The 16,575-nt window shown below is 33.2% G+C and overlaps 1 pseudogene; it reads left to right on the forward strand.

The window, feature by feature from the left end:
• Positions 1 to 3,305: 3,305 nt before the first annotated feature.
• Positions 3,306 to 6,353, forward strand: LOC115698075 (putative germin-like protein 2-3; annotated as a pseudogene).
• The last annotated feature ends 10,222 nt before the right edge of the window (positions 6,354 to 16,575 follow it).

Raw genomic sequence — 16,575 nt, forward strand, 5'->3', positions numbered from 1 at the left:
CTTCACGATCTTCCTCACTATGATTGAGGTATTGCTTGCTGTGTGTGGGCACTACTCTAATCACTAGGGTAAGTTCGAAATATGAAGGAAGAAGAGAGAGAGAGAGAGTGGCGGCTAAGGAAGAGAGAGGAGGCTCAGGTTTTTCTAATTCAGAAAGTGTGTTATTTTCCTGAAGCCTTCACTATCTATTTATAGCATTCCACTAGGGTTAGGTTTGAATTATTTGGCATTAAAATAATGAAAATATCAACTTAAAAAGCCTACAAAGGTGGCCGGCCATGGCTTAGTGGATTGGGCCTTGCTTTTTGCAATTTTGTAATTTTAACACCTTTTGTATCTGATTTTCTCAAAAATGCCAATTTCCTAATTCAACCATTTAAATGCCAATTTTAACTATTTAATAACTATAAATAATTATTAAATAATATTGTCATTTATCATATTTATTAATTGAACCATACAAAGTATCATAATTAACAAATATGCCCCTATTAACTCTTTCTTTACAATTTCGCCCTTACTTAGTGAAAATTTCACAAATAGACATAGTCTAACTTGTGAGTTATAATTGATTAATCAAAACCAATTACATGAGTCTTACAAACAATATTATCTCAACTAGTGCGGGGACCATGGGTCTATATAACCGAGCTTCCGATAAGTAGATCAAGAATTTAGCACTAAAATTCACTAACTTATTAATTCTTCGTTGAATCCACGCATAGAACTTAGAATTGCACTCTCAGTATATAGAATGCTCTATATGTTCCACCATATAGACACATCATTAGTTATCCATTGTTATAATCCTAATTTGATCAATGATCCTTTATATGAATGATCTTCACTGTAAATGGATTAGATTACCGTAACACCCTACTATGTATTTTATCCTTAAAACAATTGACCCCGTATAAATGATATTTCAGCTTATGTGAAATGAGATCTCCACCATTTATTTTCGTTTGGTCAAGCTCGAAGGAGATCATCCTTTACTTACTATTCACCAGATAGAAGTTATAGATTCCATGTTCATGTTAGCGCTCCCACTCAATTGCACTACCGTGTTCCCAAAATGTACGTATCACCCTGACCTAAAAGTAGGCTTAACTAACAAAGCAAAGAACACAAATAGCCTTTCAAGATTGAGCCTAATCATAACAGGATTAAGATCATTTGATCTAGGATCAACTTGGCGATATTGACTTGAATAGATTTTACGGTAAGTTTAATTAAATCTAAGTCAAAGTTCAATATCGGTCCCTTCCGATGCATACTCCATGCATCCAACCTGAGCTTTTCTTTAACCAATGTTCTGGAAAGAACATAGTATTTCTTCAAATACAAGTAAACTCTTGTTGTAGATTATCATATCAGTAAAACCCTGTGTCTGATAAATCTAGGAAACTTTATTCACATAGTCATGTTTACTTTCCAATGTGATGACAACACAATAAACATGATCAAGTATGTGAAAAGGGTTTAAGATGAATTTATAAATCAAATAGACAAGCAATTGATAAAGTGAACCAAAACATACACAAATGAATGAAAAATACTTATGTTTCTTTATTGATGTTGAATAAAATAGATTACATTGAAATGGAGTTTTATTTAGGGCATAAAACCTAACATCAACTTCTTAGCATCATTCTCATTAGCACAAGCGAAGAGAATACTATCATCTGGAAACATAAGGTGTGATATTGGAGGAGCAAATTGAGCGATCTTGATTCCATAAATATAACATCCCTCTTAAGCTTTGACAATGATCTTTGATAACACATCTTGGCAAAGAAGAAACAAAAATAGGGATAAAGGATCGCCTTGACACAAACCTCTTCATGGAACCAGCCATTTAAGAGTACCGAATACGAAACACTTGTCACACACGCCATCAAGAGCTTGCAACTTCTTTCACTAAACCCATTTGCTCTAAGAACCTTCTCTAGAAAATTCCATTCCATCTTGTTGTACGCTTTGTGCATGTCTAACTTTAAGGCCATAAGACCCCCACTACCCTTTTACGAAGAATCTTGTGAATGATTTCTTGCGTAAGGATAGATGATTCGGCTATTCACCTTTCAGGAATAAAGGCCGACTGGAAAGGAGAAACCAAATCGTATGAGTTAACACTTGAGGACGCCAAAAAAGAAAATTGTTGTTGTCGAGCTTCACAGAAAGCTTATGAAAAAAAAAAGTGAGAGGAATTGAAGCAGCAGACGCCAGAGCAGGGTCAACCGTTGATGGAGTCGAAGAGGACTTAATGACAAACCAAGAAAACAAGAGATGGATCGAGAAGAACAAATAGCTTCAAAAACATAAATGGAAAATAATAGAGACACAACATTACTCTAACACCATGTTAAGAAATGATGTTGCGGATTAATGAATTATGTATATTGATTAATGAGATAGTTTATAGGTATAAATACACTTAAATAGCAGTATAAAATAACTCAACAATTAAATAACAGCATTAACAATTGTGTTTAACTAACTCTAATGACTAACTATCTTACAGAAAAAGGAAGTTCCTAATTAACTCTTAACATATAGTAGCTCATAAGAAGAGACAGGGATAAACACAATCAACTCACTTACAAATTCATCATCAAGACCTTATCACTTATTTCATTTCTAATTTTTGATAAGCAATATGCTTGGGACTTTACAATGTATAGTTATACACAGTCCATATCTTTCGAAGAGTGTTAAAATAAAGATTAATTGGTAGAGTTTCTGGCTTTCTAGTAGAATTAGTTACTCTGTTTTCCTTAGAATGTAATAAAAGATTAGGAACTGGTCTTGGATACAGCCTCTACACTTCTTCATTCAATGAGAAACAGATGATTTCTTCTATATTTGAACTTTTTTAAAATCTGAATTTGAGATTATTAATATGACTTCTATATAATTAAGGTGATATATATGAAACTATAATATAATTTGACCATGTCAGTCCAGTCTTGGCCGGTTTTTTTTTTTTATCATGTAAAAGAAAACATTATTTTTTTCAGTTTAGATCAATATAGGCAATATTAGCATCAGATTACGAGAATCCAATTTGTCTCAGAATTGATCGAAACTATATATTGACATAGTAATTAAGCGATACTAATTTTCATTATTCTTCGAGCCTAAATGAACCGTCCAATTTGGCATGAGATTCTTGGAAGAACATGTTGTTTAACAGTTAACGTATATCCATATCTGCTAAGTCATTATTAATAAGTACATACATACGGTATATATAAATATACATTTATATATTGAACATTAATTTTGGATTGAATGCATGGACAGAAAGAGTTGAACTGGCTTGAGTTGCAGAATGCAGATTGTAATTAATTAATATAAGACTTGTTTTAGTGTTGAGAGACGGCAACTTTAATTTTCTGGTGTAACCAAGCTATTTCTTTCTTCACGAGCATCTTCTATATAAAGCTTTATTCCACTACATTTAATTCACAACAACTCAAATTGATTTTGTGCAATACATATATATAGGTATATTATAACTAGGTATTAATTCTTTACATTATATATATTGAAGATCATATTCATGGCAAACCGAGTCCTGCTGTTGATTTTTGTGGCCGCCACGTTTGCTTTGGCCATTGCTTTCGAGCCAAGTCCTCTTCAAGATTTCTGTGTGGCAGATCCTGCTAGTTCAGGTTGGAGAAATAGTACTTTAAATACTACATATGATAAATTTGAGTTATATATAATTGCTAGTTTTAATTTTTCTAAATAATACATTATCTACATTGATAATGAACGTAACTGTCATTCTCATTCTAATTAGGTTTCTTTAAGTACGATTGTATAGTGCACCTCACTTCCTACCTATATATTACACACACACTACACACACTAATTAACGAACGTAATGAAGTCATATGCAAATTTGATTAAATCAACTTCTTAGACTTTGGAACAACTAAAAAATTACAGAAATAAAACTATTTATTTTGAACAATAAATAGCGATTAACCAAGTTGAGCAACAAGTTTTCCAACAAGCCTTGCATGGGGCTCTAGGAATTCAGAATAGTTGTTTGAATAACGAGTTACATTTACGAACGATCTATACTAATATTTTACTTGAAAGAAATAACAAATTAGTCCTTCTACTGTAAAGATTTTCTTTTAAAAAGATAAAAATGAACTAAGAGTACTAAAAAAATCTCACTTTTAGTCACAACAAAATTTGTGACTAAAAATAAAAAAAGTTGTGACTAATTATAAATAATAATTCTTATATTGTGACTAAAAAGTTTGTGGATAAAAATATTATAATCACAAAAATTACAATTTATTATGATTAAATGTGTTTTTAGTTTCAATATTTATTTGTGACTAAAACTAAATTAGTAATAACTTGTGTTTAAATACTATATTTTAGTCACAAGTAATTTTTTGTTGTAACTAAAATCACATTTAATCACAAAAAATTTATGTTGTGATTAAAAGTTTATCACTAAAGATTGTTTTTTTAGTGAAAATATTCACGGTAACCATTCAAGCGGATAAAATTAGTAATATCATCTGTGATTTTAAGTTGAATCCTTTTTTTCTCCATGAGAATAATTTGCCTACTCAACTTCTCGTATTTAAAGTGATTGATGTATTTATTTCAATTATACAATTGTTTCGAACCATCAAGAAAGAAGATTCGGGTAAAGTTGAATCCTTTTTTTCTCCATGAGACTAATTTGCCTACTCAACTTCTCGTATTTAAAGTGATTTATGTATTTATTTCAATTATACTATTGCTTCGAACCATCAAGAAAGAAGATTCGGGTAAATTATGTACTTTCTCGAAAATGAAAAAAAAAATAATCTATTGTCATTTAGTATTTAGCTTAAATTGTTTGATTCCTACATTTTCAATTAAATACTGTTTTTTTTTTTTAAGATTGAATACAAACCTATGCACCTTCTCAATATACACACTTTTCACTTCATCAACTCAAAGTGGCCAAAAAGCATAAATATTTATTTTTAGTCACCAATTACAAAATTTTCAAAAAACTTCAGAATTATTAAAGGAGAATTTTCAAAAATACACTAAATATATATGTATATATAAAGAATAATAATTTATAGGTTAATTAGTAATTTTTCTATCCGAACTTTGACATGTACCAAATTATGCCCCTCAACTTTTCTGGCCGTTAAAAATTCTCTCTGAATTATTGCGATTGTTAGATTTAAGAACTTTTGTCTAATTTTAGTAAAAAAATTCTAACATGGATGAAAGTTCAAGAGGCATGATTTAGTACATATCAAAATTTGAGGGGCATAATTTGGTATGTATAAAAGTCTGGGGAGCATGACTATAAACAATCACTGAAATAGTAAAATTGAATGAAATTAAACAAAAGTCTTTAAATTTAACAATCTCAATAGTTCGGGGGAAATTTTTAACGGCCAAAAAAGTTCAGAAAAAAAATTACTAATTAGCCTAATTTATATGAAGTGAATACAATATATTTGTAACTAGAGTTTTATTAATTGATAGTTATTATTTTGTGATTAAATCAATAAAACTAAAATATATGTAATTAATTGCTTCTACTGTTATTTGTCAACTTCTTCTCCAAAATGTTAAAAATGTAATTTGGGTGAAAGCTTCTCCCCTTGTAACAACTTTTTGTGGTAATACCATTATGATGAAGTTGTAATCTTTTCAAGATTACTATTCCTATTTAATTAACTTTTTGTGTTACATTATGAGATTTGTACATGCAGTACTCTAGTACAAACAATTTCAGGTAAATATTTATTTTTCTCATTAATTGCAGCAAGATTAAACGGACATGCATGCCTGGACTCAAAACTAGCAATTGCTGAGCATTTCTCGTTCAAAGGGCTACACTTAGCCGGCAACACTTCAAACCCTCAGGGCTCAAAGGTGACACCAGTGAACGTGGTCCACATTCCTGGCCTCAACACTCTTGGCATCTCCTTGGCTCGGATTGACTACGCTCCTTTCGGTGTGGTGGCTCCGCACACGCACCCACGAGCCACGGAGATCCTAACAGTTCTCGAAGGTACCCTTCAAGTGGGTTTCGTCACATCAAATCCTAACAACCAGCTCATCACAAAGGTCCTCCAAAAGGGTGATGTTTTCGTCTTTCCTGTGTGGGACTGGTTCACTTTCAGCGCAACGTTGGTGGCACCGGAAAATCTGCTGTTTCCATCTCTGCTTTGAGTAGCCAAAACCCTGGTGTTATTACCATTGCTAATGCTGTTTTTGGGTCTAATCCTGCCATTCCAAGAGATATTTTGGCCAAGGCTTTCCAGTTGGACAAGTCAACTGTTAGTAATCTCCAGGATCAGTTTTAGAAAGTTCAATTAATTTTATTAATGTTTTATTATTCCTAAGGTATCATATATCTTAGTATTATAAATATGCTTTGTTGGTGTGATGATCACAAATTTGCCTTTATAAAATTTAATATTATTATAAGTATTTCTTTTAGTCAAATGTTTTAAAATACACTAATTATTTATTTTTGTCTCCAATTATATATAAAAATTCGTTTGATATGGGAAAAATATATGCACTATACATATATAATAATTCATAGATATAATTAAGTACACTTATAATAATTTGTTTTGAAGGAAGGAACATTATCATTAATTAAATAAATTAGCTCTTACAAAAGTACTAAAAAATCTTGGACAATCATCCAAACATGAATTCCTATTGGACTAGTAACAGAATATGCCAGTGCATGGGCAATACTATTCACAAACGTGGAATAGTGTAGCACGAACCACCACCACCACCACCAGCTAATAAAGAAATAATATCGTCAATAATAAGCCTAAAAACAATATTAGACTGAGGGAAATTAACCCACCTACACACAATTTACATTCACAAATTTAATATTATTACAAGTTTTATTTCTTTTAATCAAATATTTTAAAATACACTAATTATTTATTTTTCTCTCCAATTATATATAAAAGTCCTTTCGATAAGATATGTGTACTATACATATATTATAATTTATAGATATAACTAAGTACACTTATAATAATTTTTTTTGAAGGAAGGAATGATTATCATTAATTAAATAAATTACAGGAGCACTAAGAAATCTTAGACAAGCATCTGACCAAAACATGAACTCCTATTAGATTAGTAACAGACTTTGCCAATACATGAGCAACACCATTCACAAATGTGGAATGGCGTAGCATGAACCACCACCACTAGCAGCTAATAAAGAAATAATATCATCAATAATAGGCCTAAAAACAACATTAGACTGAGGGAAATTAACCCACTTACACACAACACAAGAATCAACTTCAACCTTAGATAAAGAAAACCCCAAATTAAAATCCCATTGCAGACCCACTTGGAGAGCCATCAACTCAGCCACCTCCACCACCACATCACCCACCCCACCCACTGCTCAAGCTGCCCAGACGACCCAATCATCGTCTCTAACCACACCCCCAAAGCCAGCAAAGGCACTCCTAGGAGTAACATCCACAACAGACGCATCAGAGCACAATGAAAATGTACCCACCTTCGACGGACACCACCTAGTTGACCGCACCATCCTAGCCTCCGACAACGAAGCAACCAAACGCGCACCAGCTCCTCGAAACTCCTCAAGAGTAGCATTGAAAATTTTTTCCACCACCTCCAAACGAGATTGTTGTTTTTCAAAGAGCACACAGTTTTGGTCAAACCACAGCCATCACCAAATCATCAAAATGGTCACAAAATCCTCTCTCGGCAGCTCCTTAAATAGCACCAGCAGAATAAGCTAATTAAAAGGGAACAGACCAGTTCAACATCGAGAAAGCCTCTCCCAGACCCCCAATCGACACCACAAAGGCACAAGATTAGTTCAACACACTAAAGCATGATCTGGGGTCTCCCTATGGAACGCCCTAATGATTAGGCACGCTACACTGATTTTCTCATTGCAATGCACACCTTTGTTGATCAAAGGATTTCCTCAGAAATCGTGATAAATTAATTGAGTATATGTGAGAATATTTTCTCAGTTAATTATTGTACTGAACCTTCTTTTGTTCTATAAGCTACCATTGTTCAAATTTATAATGAAAATAAAGGAATAAAGTAGAATATTCTTATAACTATGTGAAAATAAAATGAACACATGAAAATTGACCCTCTGTTAAGTATTACAGGTATATAAATACTAGGTATATAAATACTGCATATTAATAAACTTTATATTTATTATACTTAAAAATGTATATGTCAATGCAAATAATATTTAAATAAAGTAAGTTATATACCTAGGTTGGTTTCTTGAATCATGTGTAGAATGCCAGGTACTTCATTATATGACTCATACGGTCAACCTATTACATTCTCTGCAGCCTTTTCTTTTGCCCTCCAAGCTTTTTGGTAAGAGATTAGTACACTATAATTTTATGCTATCTCATCAATAATCTCATTTGGTCTGTAGATTCTTTTGGGATCTATAATTTTTTTATGCAGTCAGCTATTATATTACTTGTTGTTTGAGTATGGTCATTATGAATGAGTTCTAAGGAGCATGTATGATTCTCCATGATTTTTCTGACTTTGAAGATGATTGTTTGTCCATGTTTTGCGGCCAGAAAGTGTCATTTACAGTTGTTATCAACACATATTAGGTTGTAATCCGTAGATGATGATATTTTTACTCTGTATTGTTAATTCATTTTTATTGCAAATGAGCTCATAGCAAGCTTCACTATTTGTTTGTCTTTAAAAAGTTGTCCAACTTTTATTATATCAATTCGAGGTTATGTGATGATATTTTTTGTATTTTCCCAAGTTGAGGATCTGTGATGATGTTTTCTTGGAACTGAGAAGAGGACCCTTCATTTCTGCTTGCAGCATGACCCATAACAGTAGAGCTATTAGTTGGTGAGCTAGCTGTTTGGGAAATAGCATTGTCACTTCCTACTTGTTGAGTTGCCATGGCAAAGGCCTAAGGTAGCTCTGATACCAAGTAAAAATAAAAAAGATGATAGAAGGTAATAATTCTCAGCTCAAAAATCAAAGGAGCTGGTGAGTTTTCATTCATAGATAGAGTAATACAAAGGGAAAAATATGACCGTTGGTCATTGTAAAACTAGCAAATCTTACATAAAAAACTACAAAATATTCTTCCAGATAATTGTCAATCATTACAGCATATACTTGGGACCACAAAGAGAAAAATATCTGTAACAAACTCTGCACGAGAATGTAATTCTTTTTGTGCTAATCAGAGTACAAGGACAATAGAGAAATCCTTTGGTGAGCTGACTTGGATTGCTGGTGTGGATTGGTGACTTGGCATATTAGGCTGATTCTCAACACCAACCAACCTAGTCATTACACGAGCAGGTACGGTTTTTTTTTTCCTAAAACCCAATCAACCCACCCGATCTTTAGCCTTAATTAAAATAGATTCAATTCAATTCACTCTTAAAGGCATGCTAAACTGGATTAGAAGATACAAAACTTCTAAATTCAGAAAAGAAGTTTATGTTGCAGTAGTTAATGCTATTATTTACAACATATGGATAGTAAGAAATGATACTCTTTGCACCAAAAAAAAATGTATATTATATATACAGATAGGATTGTAAACAATACCAAATGTATAGTTACCAATAGATTTTTCTTTTATTTTATCTTGATGATTGATAGATAGATCTTCCCATTTTAAATAGGAACTGATCAAATCTGGTTCAGCCGTATTAAAGCCAAAATTTTAATTGGGTCTAAGTGGCTGTGAGTAATTAGTTATTGTAATACTTTAGTTTTGAGCAGTAAAATTCATTTTTGATTACAAAATAAATAAATAAAATAAAATAAAATGATATATTGTCCCTACTTAAAACTATCTATGGTGAAAATTAGATAAATTTGATATTTGAATGGAGATTGCCTTTGACACTATGTTTTATCTAAGAAAGGTTTTGTTTAATAATTTTCTAACTGATATATAGGCTAGACAAATAATAGCAAATGTCAAAGAAAATTTTGGTACTCATTAGCGCAATCTTAGTGGAATAATTATAAAAGAATCTCACAATAGTTTATACGCAAGCTTTGTCTCTAAAAGTTGCAAAAGTGTGTGGTGTTTGGTAATAATGTTATCTGTATCAATTCATCAATTACTCACACGCACGGCTATAATGAGTCCAATTTAGTAAGTGTACAACACCATATTTATTTGTTTGGACTAAATATTGCTATTCCATCTGCTGAGGAGATTCGTAGTGTAGTTTTTGAGCTTCACCCTCTCAAGGCCCCTGGACCAGATGGGTTCTCGGGATGTTTCTTTCGTAAATACTGGGAGATAGTTGGTCCTTTGGTAATAGAGGCAACTCAAGAATTCTTTGACACTGGAGTGATGAACCCGTTGGTGAATCGAACTTTCATATGCCTCATTCCTAAGGTAGAATTCCCTGAGTTAATTGAGCAATTCAGGCCAATCAGTTTATGTAATTTCCAGTATAAGGTGGTAGCAAAGATCCTGTCCAATAGGCTCCGGCCGGTTATGGAGGAGCTGGTTTCTCCTGTCCAATCTGCATTCATTCCAGGGAGATGGATAGCTGAAACCTCAATTTTGACTCAGGAACTAGTGCATAAAATTCGTCGAAAGAAAGGGAAGGGTGGTTTAATGGCCATTAAATTAGATATGCACAAGGCATATGACAAGATGGAATGGAGTTTTTTGGACAAAGTTCTTGAAAGAAATGGTTTCACTGAGAAGGCCCGAGGACTTATTATGACATGTGTTACTGGTGTGTCTTATTCGGTGCTTCTAAATGGCAGTCCCCTAAAAAAGATCGTTCCTCATAGAGGGCTTCGACAAGGAGACCCACTTTCACCTTTTCTTTTCCTCTTGTGCCAAGAAGTGTTATCTAAACTGGTTTTGAAAGCAGAAGGCCAAGGAAAAATTCATGGAATAAAGATTGCAAGAGAAGCCCCTAGTATTTCTCATCTCATGTTTGCTGACGATACGATTTTGTTCTTGAGAGCCAATGTTGGGGAAGCGAATGAGATTATGAAGTGTCTAGCTACCTACGAAGCTTGGTCAGGCCAGACGTGTAGCAAGACCAAGTCTAGTGTGCTATTTTCTCAGAATACCCCAAGGAAACTCGACATTCTTAAGGCCTTAGGTGTTGAGCAAGTTAGTGGAATGGAGAAACATCTAGGGAACCCTTTTATTTTTAAAAGAAGGAAATCTGAGGAATACCAGTTTTTGAAGAATAATATGAAGAAAAGGTTAGATGGTTGGAAGTTAAAACTGCTCTCGTATGCAGGCCGACTCACGTTAATTAAATCGGTCACATCCTCAATCCCTGTCTACAACATGTCTACTATGAAGGTTCCTCTATCAACTTGCCGATCTTTGGATGCAATGGTTAGAAAATTTTGGTGGATAGGGACCTCGGACAAAGAGAGATATCAAGCTTACAAGGCTTGGGACAGCATTTGCCAACCGAAATATTCAGGTGGGTTGGGAATTAGAAGATTCGAAGACTTAAACAGAGCCTTATTGTCCAAGCTTGCTTGGAGTGTTGCTCGAGGAGACAAGAAACCTTGGGTTACTTGCCTGTTAAAGAAGTATTGTAAACATGAGAACTTCTGGGCAGTCGAACCAAAGCAGAGTGATTCGTACTGCTGGAGGAACATTCTGGAAGTTCGAAATATCATTCTCAAAGGATCGTTAACTATAGCTGCGGATGGTAAGACGACAGATGCATGGAGACAACAGTGGATCCCTTGGTTGGAGTATGATGAGTTTCGAGATTTAATGGATCAATTGAGGAGTCAAAGGTACACTTTCAAAACTCTAGCTGATCTTTCCAATGATAACTCTTGGAATGAAGAGATAATTGTTCAGATTTTTGGGGAAACTATGGGAAAGAGAATATTGGAAATTCCTAGATTACAATCTTCACACCAGGACCAGCTCGTTTGGAAGGAAAACGTTAATGGAGCCTTCTCAGTCAAGAGTGCTTATGGAGTAGATCAAGGATATCGATGGAACCCAAAGAGAGACTTGTGGAAAATGATTTGGAAAAGTGAGATTCACCCAAGACTCTCGGTATCCCTGTGGCGCTTCCTCAATGAGGCAATCCCAACTCGTAATAAGCTGCCTTTTGCAGGGGATAAGCAGTGCCTTCTATGCGGCTTTCAACAGGAAAGTTGTCTCCATATTTTTAGAGAGTGTTGTGTCTCAAGAGCTATTTGGCTCACTGGAAATTTCCCTTTGATGATTGATAATTTCCCGGGTGACTCGATGATGGAATTCGTGGAACAAGTGCTACTAGTCATCCCAAGTAACATTCGGTTGATGTTTGTGGTATATATGGCCTGCGTTTTTGAGGAAGTTTGGAGGCTCAGAAATGGTGTGTTATATCAAGGAGGCCTGCCAAATTTATCTTTGGGAGCCATAAATATCAGGAAAAAATATGAGGAATTCAACAGGCACAATGAAGTTGAAGAAGTAGGGATCGATGATCCCTCAAAACAAGTTTGCAAGGCCAGTAAAGATTTTGATGTGGTGTTAGTTACGGACGCCGCTTGGTCAGAAGGGACTGCTGGCCTGGCTGCAGTTATGATCAACATTGAAGATGGATCTTGGAAGTACAAGGTGGAGACGACTGATGCAGGGTCAGCTCTTGAAGCTGAAACAAAAGCTATTTGGATGGCTTTAGCGTGGGCTAAGCAAAGGATTGATTCAAGAATTCTGGTCTGCTCTGATTGTTTATCGGCAGTGCAAGCTTTGGAAAAAAGGAAGTGTGTACCTAGTTGGAAGATCCTCCATGTGTCTTTTTTGATTTTAGATATTGTTAAATGCTTTAAGGGTAGTAGTTTTTGTTATGTTAGTCGTTCAGAGTTGGATTTTGTAGATGGCTTGGCCAAAAGTGTAAAAGGGTCTACTTTGACTACTGGTGAATACCAAGGGGAGGGCATGACCCCTGTGATGCCCAGTTTTTTATCTTTCTAATGAACTATCAGTTCCTTCAAAGAAAAAAAAAAAAAAAAAATGAATATTTTAGAAATAAAGTTTTTCTTTAATTATAATATTCTCTTACTTTTTCTAAGGGAGTGGTATATATCAATGGAAATTTGAAATTGAATGCTTAAAACTAGTTCCAATAACAATATAGTTCCCATCATAATAAAGATTACAAATTTATGCTAATCTTTTATCTTTGTTCCAATTTTACTCTTGGCATTTCAAAAGATTCTCTATATATCTCTCTAACTAGCTTTCTCTCTATATCTTTCTAGGTTAGCATCTCGCACCCACGCCTAAAACCTGAGCTCTCCACCGTTGAAACAACCCTCTTCTATCGTCCTCAACCAAGAACCCATCCCTGTTGACTCACACAAACCCATCCTTGTCGACCCACGCGAAACCCAACCTTGTTGAACCCCACACGAAACCCATCCCCGTCCTTGTCGACAGGGGTAGACTCACATAAAAGCGAGGAGGGTTGACTGCCCTCTCTGAAAATAAATATCGAAAAAAAAAATGTATATGTATTTTATTTAGTTACAGAATACATTTGTAGTTAAAAGTGATATTTATAAACATCATACTAGTTTTTGAATAATAGTTAAGCTATCTTACACACATAAGTATAATAGACGTCGTGAGCAGAGCCAGTCTTAAAATTTAGTGAGTCATAGAATAAAATGAGAATAATTATATAAAACACAAATTTTTATAAAAAATTTACATTTTTTATGTTCAAGGATTTTTTTTCTTTTCATTTTTTATAGTATTTTATAAACATAAAAGAAAATAACATCAAAACAACATAAAAAATAATATACAAATAACAAAAGTACAATTAAAAATACATCAAAATTTTATGTAAATAAAATCTAAGAAATCGTAAAAATGTTAAAAATTCTGCACATAATATATTTTTGTACTTTTTTTTGTTGCTTTTGTGTGTTTTTTTTTTAAAAAAATTATGCCCAAAAATATTTGTGGGCCCTTATTTAGAAAAAAAAAATATACTATTTTTCAAAGTTAGTGAAAAAAATATGTATTTTTTAAAAGAGGATAATTTTTTTAGCCCTGGGCTAGGTAGGCCGTAAGCACAAGCCTAGCCTACCTATGTTCAAAGTCTGGCCTAGTCCTGAGTTTAAATCCCATCAAGAACATGTTTATTTTTAAATATTTAAAGTTTACTTTTTGAACATTTACCAATAAGATTTGTATCAAGTACCTTGATCATTGAAGCCAAGATTTTTATTGTTACTTTTTTTTTTCTTAATTTAATACTATAAAAAAAATACAAGTTTGCATTAATTTTTAAAATGTATATCATATAGAAAAAGAAAGTATGCTCCTCTCAACTTGAATCTTGGGTCAGCCACTGCTCGTAGACCCACGATTCTCCTCCACCGTGCATGTATTGAATTATTTCAAGCCAAATCTATACATTTACTTGTCTGTTTAGTTGATTTTGTGCCAAAAAAAAATGAATTTGCATTTTTCTAGATTTTTTTGCTTTCTGGGGTAAAGTTTTGATATATTTTGATACTTTTTCGATGGTAGCTTTAACACGAGGTTAGGGATGACTCGTCTAGGTTAATCAGAAAAATCATATCGAAAATTATGAAAAAAAATACAATCTTTGATGATTTTTGATATATTTTTTATATGATTTATCTAATTGTATTTTTCGATGATTTTTGATATATCATCAAATATATCGAGATGCGTCATCCCTAACCTCATTTTAAAGTTACTATTGAAAAAGTATTGAAATATATCAAACATTTTACACCAAAACCCCAAAAGAGAAAATGTAGAGTCAATTATTTTTACATAAAATTAACAAAATAGACAAGTAAATGTATAGATTTGGTTCAAAATAACTCAACATATATGTACGATGGAGGGGAATCGTTGGTCGATAGGGGTAGGGATGGGGATGAATTTTTCATGAGTAGTCGACAAGGATGGGTTCGTGTGAGTTGACAGAGATGGGTTTGTGGTTGAGGATGGTGGATGAGGGTGGTTTCAATGGTGGGGAGCTCAAAGTTTGGGTTTGGCTGCGAGAGGTTAACCGAAAGACTAAAAGAGGAAGAAAGAGTAAAAGAGTTAGAGAGATAGAGAACCTTGTGAAATGCCAAAAGTAAAATTGGAATAAAGATAAAGACTACCATAAATTTCTAATCTTTATTATGGGGGAATTATTTTGTTATTACAACTATTTTTAAGTATAGAAACTCAAATTTTCTTTATAAATATTTGGGTATTAAAATTTTCTATATAAATGTCTACATATTTTAGTAAAAAAAAATTGACAACAAAACTACTTATCATTGCGCCTTAAGTTCGTGACTGATAAGTTTAACATGGCAACAATGTGATGAATGCGCCTAGATCAATGTTTTTTTTTTAATTTATTAAATATCACCACAACATTTATTGTTATTAGCGGCGGAACACTCTGCCGTTAAAATCTGTCGTTAATAATTATTAATAACGGCAGGCATTAGCAACATTCTCTTCTCTATTTTGAAGAAAAGAGCATTATAACTCATCAAATGTAAGTGCTATAGCAAGAAATAGAGAGGGGATCCCCATTTTCTAAAATACAAAAATGGAGAGACTTGAAAAGCAATTTGCCTTAGTGATTGAGCTCCAAGAACAAGAAAAATATCTATTTATCATTTCGACCAGTTCATTGATTGAATGAAATGATATTGGCTAGGGTCACACTGCACATGAGTTGGGTTGGGCGGTTTTTGGGCGGTTTGGCGGTTTTTTTATTTGGCAGTTTTTTAAAATCACAACCCATACCTGCCCAATAAAAGTTTGGGTTGGGCGGTTTTTTAGGGGGCGATTTTATGCAGTTTTTTGGGCGATTTGGGTTGCTTAAAAATCAAAACTTCCAAAGTATATTGTCATAAGAAAAAAAAAATTAACTAAAAATTTATACCTGTTAATGACATGGTTATTCAAAATACATGTTCTAAACACTATTTAGAACATAAACAAAACAGAAAAGTCTATAGACAAACGTTAAACAACTCAAAATTAGTGAAATCATTTCAATCTCATATTCTCAAGTCTGTCAAATTAAAGTGAGCAATTAGTTCATGTTATTGCTAACTGACAAGATAAGATAAAAGATTAAATTATTACTAGAATATATCAAACTATATTTTATCTTAAAAACCATTTCATGGAACCACATGGTAATGAAAACAGATAAATCTAGTATTATCATCAATCTTTCAAGATTTACAATTCAAATTATATAAGAAACAGAGGATTATAAACAATAATCTAAGCAAAAATTAAAAGTGAGCAATGTAGAAGAAAGTAAGAACATTTCTCTGAAAATTGAATTGAGTTCATATTATTGCTTCCTATATCTAATAATACAAACTAGTGAACAACAAACAAACATAATAAAATTTGCTAAATACCTGTTGGAGCTTGGAGGAGTACCCGAATTGCTGAAACGGAAGCAAATATAGAATCCTTGCTAATGATTCTACAAGCAAATCAAAAGTACCCAAAATTAACTCAGTCCC

Source organism: Cannabis sativa, chromosome 7 (assembly GCF_029168945.1).
Source record: "Cannabis sativa cultivar Pink pepper isolate KNU-18-1 chromosome 7, ASM2916894v1, whole genome shotgun sequence".
Lineage (NCBI taxonomy): Eukaryota > Viridiplantae > Streptophyta > Magnoliopsida > Rosales > Cannabaceae > Cannabis > Cannabis sativa.